Source organism: Manis javanica, chromosome 14 (assembly GCF_040802235.1).
Source record: "Manis javanica isolate MJ-LG chromosome 14, MJ_LKY, whole genome shotgun sequence".
NCBI classification, from domain to species: domain Eukaryota; kingdom Metazoa; phylum Chordata; class Mammalia; order Pholidota; family Manidae; genus Manis; species Manis javanica.
In genome coordinates this window covers 43,584,052-43,593,374 of record NC_133169.1, presented here as the reverse complement: position 1 = coordinate 43,593,374, position 9,323 = coordinate 43,584,052, and the positions used below count along the sequence as shown (strand labels likewise).

The following is a 9,323-nucleotide window of genomic DNA, read 5'->3' as shown; positions in this document are numbered from 1 at the left end:
CTTTGCTTTTAAGTCATTTGGATTATTTCCAGCAAAAGACACTTAATTTTAATAAAAGTTCTAAAATGTAGTGAACTTTCTAAGAATGTTTGCATGTTACCTAGTTTAAAGTTAAGTTTCAAGTAAACTTAACACATACTATCCTTACAACAGTGGTTAAATATTTTACAGTGGAGTGAACATTCTTTTTCACAGGAGAGAACAGCAAGACTTAGGTTGAAGGTAACTGGGAAAGATCAGTAAAATCTCAGATATCAAGAAGATGACTCTAGAGTAGAGAATTGACACTTCCTGTTGAAACCATTAATGTTTCAGAACTGCAAAGACTTTCTGAATCCCTGTCTGTACACAATTGGGTTTAATGAGGGGGTCACAAGAGTACAGAGCGCAGCTACCACCTTGTCCCTTTCAAATGCGTAGCTGGAAGCAGGGCGGATATAGGTGTAGATCACAGGGAAGCAGTAGAGGGACACCGCGGTCAGGTGGGCTGAGCATGTAGAGAAAGCCTTCCTCTTGCCCTCTGCTGTGCGGATGCGGAAGACGGCAGCAATGATAAAGCTGCTGGAGAGGCAGGTCAGGGCAAAGTCCCCTACGGCCAGGGTGATATCAGCAACACCAACCATCACCTCTTTGATTCCCACCGGGCTGCAGGACAGAGCCAGCAAAGGGGGTATCTCGCAGAAGAAGCAGTTAATGGTGTTTGGCCCACAGACGGTCAGCCTCAGGAGGAGCCCTGTGTGTGCCCAGGAGTTGGTCACTGCAATAGCCATGACGAAGCAAGGCCACCCGCACATGGTGGTTCATGATGGCCCTGTAGCGAAGAGGGAAACAGACAGCTGTAGAGCGGTCATAGGCCACGGCGGTGAAGAGAGCCATCTCGGCCCCCAGGGACCATGTGAAGAAGAAGAGCTGGGGCATGCAGCCTTCGTCTGAAATGGTCTGCCCTGAATCGAACAGCGTCTCCAGCATCTTCGGCAGGATGCTTATTGTGCAGATGATGTCCACGACAGCCAGCACCAACAGGAGAACGTACATGGGGGTGTGCAAGGTAGCGTTACAGATTATGGCGATGACAATGAGCATATTGCCAAGAAAAGCCACGAGACAGATGAAGAGAAACACGAGGAAAGAACTGCTCAGAGCTCAGGCTTTTGGGTGAGGCCTAGAACCACGAAGTTGGTGATAATGCTGCCGTTCATCTTGCTTTCATTAAATGGCAGGCATAGCAGAGAGTGAACAACTAGTATTTAAAGCTTTTTAATTAGGGTTCTTTTATTAGGCAATTTAATGGGGACAGGTGTGAGAGAGAGAGCTGAATGATTTGAGGATTTAAATCAATACAACTTCTTAGCAGGAATTCCCTATGCTGGGGCTCAGTCTTCCACACAAGAGCCTCTGTTCCTCAGATGCACACCATTTCCTGATGCATGTTTTCCATTCATGACTGCAATAAACTGAAGCCAGAGGTCGAGAAGAAAAAGATAGGAAAAAGTAAATGCCTTCAAATATTTCAATATTGTCATTTTCAAATTAAGTTTATTGGAGCATAATTTATATAAATATATACATCCATATATGTGTATATATTTATATATCCAATGGAAATATAATTCAATTACATAAGTCACTAGTTTTTTTAATATGCTGTCTTTCTTAAAACATATGTAAGTGGGAATATCAAGAATGATAGAAGTTATCAGGGTTTATTGTAGCAGGAAGGCTTCAGGAGAAAACTGCCAAACAGAATATTCTGAGGCTGGATAATCAGGGACTGTTGACTAGTATATTGGTTTCCAAGCACTAAAGAATTTAATCAACTTCCTACCTTCATAATTTTTCCTTCAATTTCATAAGCACAATCTAAATCCCAGATGATGATCAATGTGATGATGTTTAACAAGATTGCAAATATATGCATTTTTAATTAAATTTGGGGAGCTCATATGTGGGAATAATGGTTTGTGATGGCATAACTTGAAGATCATACCAGAAAAAAGGACTTGACAGACACCAAAAAAAATGCACGAGAATTTTAAAATAATATTCAATAGAGAATAAAATTGGGTTTTTTAATTAGAGGCAGGAATTCAATGAATAGACATAAGCTTGCAAGTCAAAGGTCCCTAGAACTGTACTATCAAATATGTTAATACTCGATATATGTGACTATTAAGGGCTTGAAATGAAGCTGACACAACAGTGACATTAATTAGTTTCAGTTCATTTAAATTTAAAATCTGATATCCAGTTTGGTTATTGGAACATCCTAAGGTGTGCTTGGAACAACCTGAGTGTGAGAATCAAAAATATGTATGTACGTATTTCATTGCATTTCATTGTTTTTTTTTTCTGTGCAACTTACTTCTAGAGATTTTGTATGTATAACTACTACTATTATAAGAACTACTACAAATAATGATGTGTCAGACAATGCTTTAAGAACTGCTCAGATGCTTTTCATTTTAGAAGCCCCAAATGTATCATAATGTTAAGGATTATTTTCTTTATTTTTAAGTGTATAATGAAACAGATATCATTCTAAATATAAGGCATGATTTCATATTATTTATTCTGAAGGGAAAGGAAGATAGATATTTGGATAGACTGAATGGGTTTCTAGATGATTGATATAATTCAATGGAAAAGAATAAGATAAAGTAAAATAAGCAATTTTCCAAGTCCATGGTCAGTCTCGGCATTTTGGCTCCCAAGCCCATACTTCTAGCCAACAAATTGGACTATATGAAATATATGTGACTTCCAGTAATGAACATGACTATAAAATCCTTCCTAAGCATATATTATAATGGAAAGTTTCCCCTTATTAGCTTTTTCAATGTGCTAGTTAAATAAAGATAAAGACTAAATTGCTCCTCTGTGTACTAATTTCATTTGTTTAATGGCTAATACGAGGAAAACGAAGTTCCCTTGTTTTCCTATATGCATGATTTCAACTGTCCATTGTAGTAAAAATAATAGTGTTACATTTCTCAACTCTCTTATTCAATAGAGTTTTTACACAGGTGTGTAAATATATTTACACATATATACATGGAGTAATATGTATGTTGAGGGTTAGTTTCACCACAAATTTACTCCAACTTTGGAAAGGCAACCTACAGTCCAGGATAATATATTCATAAATAATTGATCCAATTAGAGGTTAACATCTAAAATATATAAATAATTCATGTGCCTCAAGACCAAGAAAACAAATAACCCTTTTAAAAAGTGGGCAGAGATCTGAACAGACATTTTTCCAAGGAGCACATACAGATGGCCAACAGGCACATGAAGAGATGCTCCACATCACTAATCATCAGGGAAATGCAAGTCAAAACCACAATGAGATATCTCCTCATACCAGTCAGAATGACCACTATCCAAAGGAAAAGCAATAACAAGTGTTGGTAAGTATGAAGAGAAAAGGGAAACCTCAGGCACTGTTAGTGGGAATGTAAATTGGTGAAATGTGGGCAACAACATTGAGATTCCTCTAAAAATTAAAAACAAAAAAAAACATGTAACCCAGCAATTCCACTTCTGGGAATTTATCTGAAGAAAGCAAAATTGTTAATTCAAATATATATATGCTTACCTATGTTCATAGAACCATTATTTACATACAGTAACCAAGACATGGAAGCAACCCAAATATTAATAGACTGATGAATGGACATAGAAGATTAGCACATATACCCAATGGACTATTACTCAGTCACAAAAAAGAAGGAAATTTGTCATTTGTGACATGGTTGGACCTATTGGGTAATATGCTATGTGAAAAACACCAGGCAGAAAAAGACAAATACCATATGATTTCACTTATATGTGGAATCTAAAAAAAAAACAAAACCCTCAAACAAAAAAGAAATAGTCCTATAAACATGGAAAACAGACAGCAGTTACCAGAGGGAAGGACTGGAGTGATGGGGTAAATACATGAAGGGGACAAAATGGTCCACCCATTTTTATGCTAAATGATACTTCATTGTGACAATCAATTCCATGCATTATCCACACTTGCTACATTTCTTTATTCATTGGTTGAAAGACATTTAGCTGGCTGTTGTCTTTATTTTTTTAAATGAATTGAAAAATTAATTTAATTTCATTGACATACAATCTTTCATTGGTTTCCAATGTACAACACAGTGGTTCAACAGTTACCCATATCACCAAATCTTCACCTGCACTACTGAAGTTACCATGTGTTTCTTTTAGTGAATAATTCTTCCAATAAACATAAAAGCACAGGTATAAGCCTGATATTAAACTGTTATAATGTTTGTATCAATTTATATTCTTATGAACAGTGTAAAAGTGTTCCCTATTCTCTGTATCTTCACCAACATTATGTGTTTTTTATTAATAAAGGTTATCCTAATAAATGAATTGTACCTCATTATGGTTTTCTTGGCATTTTTTTGTAGATGATTAGTGATACTGGCTATTTTTTAATTTTCCTGTTCACAACTTCTATGTCCACTTTTAGAAAAAACATTTGTTCAGGTCCATTGCCTATATTTTAATCATATTATGTTTCTATGGTGTATGAATCCTTGCATATTTTAGTCATTAGCCCATTATCAGATTTATGATTTTCAAGTATTTTCCCATTCCATAGGTTTCATTTTTATTTTGTTGGTTATTTCCTTTGTTGTGCAGATACTTTTTTATTTTAGGTGTTATTGCTTATTTTTTTTCTTTTTTGAATTGAAGTATAGTTGATAGACAATCTTATATTGGTTTCAATTATATAACACAGTGGCTCAACAGTTACTCATATTATTAAATCTTATCAACTAGTATAGTTAGTGTCAACATAGAAAAACATTACATATTCTCCACACTGTTCTAAAGTTTTGTGACAGACTTATGATTGACAATTTCTGTGTCCCTTTATCACCCTCCCTCCCCCAATGCACACATTCCAAGCCCTCCCCATGGTAGCCACCAGTCCCTTCTCAGTCTATATGAGCCTCCTGCTATTTTGTTAATTCTCTTTTGCTTTGTATATGTATTTCACACATAAATGAGATTATATGGTATTTATTTATTTAACTAATTTCCTTTAAATTTCTACTAAAAAATTCTTACTGAATTGGATACCCAAAAATAAATGCTGCACATCTGCCTAACTAAAGAGCAATTTTATTTCTAATGATTCCTCTTACTCTTCTTTAAACTTAGATTCCCATACTACAAATCAAGCATTGGACACATAGGAAATCAACTGAGAAAAATTTACTTCTGGTCTTTTGATGTGTCTGTGCTTGTTTAACTTAATTATTTAAAAACCCTATGAATTTTTACACTAAGCAAAAAAAGATTCTGGATTTTCCAAGTTTGGAAAACACTATGTAATTCATATAACATTCTTTTAAAATTTATTTTATTGATATAATTTCATATAACATTTTGTAAGCTTATGGTATGTTGGTTTGATTCATCAAGTATTGCAGTATAATAACCACTATAGTGTTAGCTGACCTTTATCATATCCAATTATTATAATTTCTTGGGATTTTTGGTGGAAACAAGATCTAGTGTCTTAGAGACTTTGAAGTTTATAAGACAGCGTTGTGTATAATCACTATGTGTGCATTATATCCCCAGGGCTTGTTTATCTATTAGTTCCAAGTTTGTACCCTTAAAAAATCTAACCCAAATACCTACCCCCACCCATCTGGTAATCACCATTCAACTCTGTTTTTATGAGTTTATGAAAAGCAATGTTTCTAATAGAATAAGAAGGAATATAACTAAATAGTGCATTTGGTACCATATTGATAAAAATTTACTTTAAAATACATCACACAAATGAAACTAGTGTCTGCTAGGATACACCAGCACAATAATGGAACATTAAATACAACCTCAGTTTTCAAACACATTAACACATCTCTTTTGGAATGTCCACTACCTAATAATATCTAAACACTGATAAAAGAATTTGTGTAAAATTCATGAAATTCAGTGCATTAATTTTAATATGTGCAATTGTTCTATTCTCTGTATATGATTTTTGAATTAACTAAAATTTGATATGAATGTAATGTTTGAAAATAAGACACAAAAAGAAATAGTCCAAATTTAGTAGCCTTTTATTGTTGAAACTGGTAAACAAAATTATTGTATGAAAGTAAATTTGCTAAAGTCAGTAAGATAAGATAAATGCAAGGGTAGATTCACTAAGTGAAATACATCTTGATAAAAACTAGAGCTTTTTTGAAGCTGGGGGAATTCCAATCTTTCAAACTTAGATTTTTTTTTTAGAAAACCAACTGAGAAGAATTGCTACACATCCAATATCATAAAGACTGTTAATGAGAATAACAAATAAAAAAATTCAGCTCTGGCAATTGAATTTCCATTTCTCCTATTTCATACTGCCACCTATTTTCCACAGGAGCTTTCTCAGGGCTGCCTTGATTTCTCTGTTCCTAAGGCTGTAGATAATGTGGTTCAGAGAGGGAGGAGCACTGTGTACAGCATGAGAGCAGCAACACCAGGAGAGATGGGGACTCAGGCACTGGTTTCAAATAGGCAATGGCTCCTGTCAGGGGAAAGGTGGACACAGCCATGAGATGGGGAAGGCAGGTGGAGAGAGCTTGTGACCTGCCTTGTACAGATGGGATTCATAGCACTGTATTGAAAATATAGATGTATGAGAAAACAATGACAAGTAAACAAAAAACCCAATAAAATATCCCAATGGCCACAATGACATTAATAGTAATATGATCTTTAGAGCAAGAAATCTTCAATAATGAGGGAACATCACAGAAAAACTGTGGGACTCTTCTGGAACAACAGAAAGATAAAGAGAAAGTGCCAGTCACATATAGACCTCCGAAGAATCCTCCATAGACCCAGGAGGCAGCTGCCAACTTCCTACATGCTGTCTTGTTCATGATGACCTCATAGTGCAGGGGGTGGCAGATGGCCACATAGCGGTTATAGGACATGGTGGTGAGGATGGACAACTCAGACCCTGCAAAGTGTATCACCAGTAAGATCTGAGAATGTTTCCCAACAGTGTTGCCAAGTAAATCAGTAAAAAAAAGAAAGGCATGTAGAACTTGGAGCTCTCTGGTGTCAGAGAATCCCCCCAGGAGGAATCCTGTCACTGCCGTGATGCTGGCCAATGTCCTTGACTCTACCATGCCTCCTGAGGATAAAGCAATTTAATAATTTTTTAATAGCTTCCCTGAAGCTCTATTTTTTGAAGGCTATAGTTCATTAAGACATTGTCTAAAATCTGCACTTTATCAGTTTGTAGAGTGTGGCCTGGCTTTAAAGTGAGACCACATCGAGGTGGAGCCAGGATGGCAGCGTGAGTAGAGCAGTGGAAATCTCCTCCCAAAAACACATAGAGCTATGAAAATATAACAAAGAAAAATCTTCCTAAAATAGAGACCACAGGACACAGGACAACATCCAGACCACATCCACACCTGCAAGAACCCAGTGCCTTGCGAAGGGGGTAAGATACAAGCCCCGGGCCGGCAGGACCCGAGCGCCCCTCCCCCCAGCTCCTGGCAGGTGGAAAGAAACCGCAGCGGTTTTTTTTTTTGGCGAGTGCTTTTTGGAAGCCTTAAAGGGACAGGGCCCCTGTTGCTAGGGAGGCAGGGTGGCGGGACCGGTGAGCAGGTGCCTGAGACCGGTGCCTGAGGACAAAGAATATACCGCATTTTTCGCTGCAGGACCAGTGGGCGGGTGCCTGAGACCGGCGCCTGAGGACGGAAGAAATCGTGCGTTTTTCCCCATTTTTTCTCTCTTTTTGGTGAGCGCTTTTTGGAAGCCTTAAAGGGACAGGGACTGCGGTGCTAGGGAGGCAGGGCGACGGGACTGGTGCGCGGGTGCCTGGGACCGGCGCCGGAGGACAAAGAATATCCCGCATTTTTCCCTGTGGGACCAGTGGGCGGGTGCCTGAGACCGGCACCTGAGGACGGAGGAAATCGCACATTTTTCCCCTTTTTTTTCTCTTTTCGGCAAGTGCTTTTTGGAAGCCTTAAAGGGACAGGGAACCTGGTGCTAGGGAGGCAGGACGGAGGGACTGGTGAGCGGGTGCCTGGGACCGGCGCCTGAGGACAAAGAATATCCCGCATTTTTCCCTGTGGGACCAGTGGGCGGGTGCCTGAGACCGGCACCTGAGGACGGAGGAAATCGCACGTTTTTCCCCTTTTTTTTCTCTTTTCGGAAAGTGCTTTTTGGAAGCCTTAAAGCGACAGGGACCGTGGTGCTAGGGAGGCAGGATGGAGGGACTGGTGAGCGGGTGCCTGGGACCGGCGCCTGAGGACAAAGAATATCCCATGTTTTTCCCTACGGGACTGGTGGGAGGGTGCTTTTTGGAAGCCTTGAAGGGACAGGGACCCTGTTGCTAGGGAGACAGGGCAGCAGGAACAGTGAGCGGGTGCCTGGGACCAGCGCCTAAGGACAAAAAAAAAAAATCGCGTGTTTTTTCTTTTTCTTTTTTTTTTTTTTTCTGTTCCCTCTCTCATTGTTGGTGTTTTTGTTTTGGTTTGGAGAGTGCTTTTTGGAAGTCTTAAAGGGGCAAGACAGGTCACTTAGACCAGAGGCAGGGAATCTGGGGATCTCTGGGCACTCTAACCCCCTGGGCAGCAGGGAGCACAGAGGCCCCTTACGGAGATAAATAGCCTCCCGGCCGCTCCCCCTCCAACGGGGCTCCACCATTTTGAAGGAGCAGCCCCAGCGAGGTCACACCCACAGCAACAGCGGAGATAAACCCCATAGCAACCGGGCAGGAAGCAGAAGCGCTGTCTGCACACAGCTGCCCAGCACAAGCCATAATAGGTCGCTATTCTCTGAGGACAGAAAGGCCACAAACCAACAAAAATGGAAGCTCTTCCAGCGGTCACTTGTACCAGCTCTGCAAACTATACCTATCACCATGAAAAGGCAAAACTACAGGCAGACAAAGATCACAGAGACAACACCTGAGAAGGAGACAGACCTAACCAGTCCTCCTGAAAAAGAATTAAAAATAAAAATCATGAACATGCTGACAGAGATGCAGAGAAAAATGCAAGAGCAGTGGGATGAAGTCTGGAAGGAGATCACAGATGTCAGGAAGGAGATCACAGAAGTGAAACAATCCCTGGAAGGATTTATAAGCAGAATGGATAAGAAGCAAGAGGCCATTGAAGGAATAGAAGCCAGAGAACAGGAACGTATAGAAGCTGACATAGAGAGAGATAAAAGGATCTCCAGGAATGAAACAACACTAAGAGAACTATGTGACCAAGCCAAAAGGAATAATATTCGTATTATAGGGATACCAGAAGTAGAAGAAAGAG

The 9,323-nt window shown here is 39.2% G+C and overlaps 1 pseudogene; it reads right to left on the bottom strand.

The window, feature by feature from the left end:
* Nucleotides 1-311: 311 nt before the first annotated feature.
* LOC108408361 (olfactory receptor 13G1-like) lies at nt 312-1,199 on the bottom strand (annotated as a pseudogene).
* Nucleotides 1,200-9,323: the final 8,124 nt, after the last annotated feature.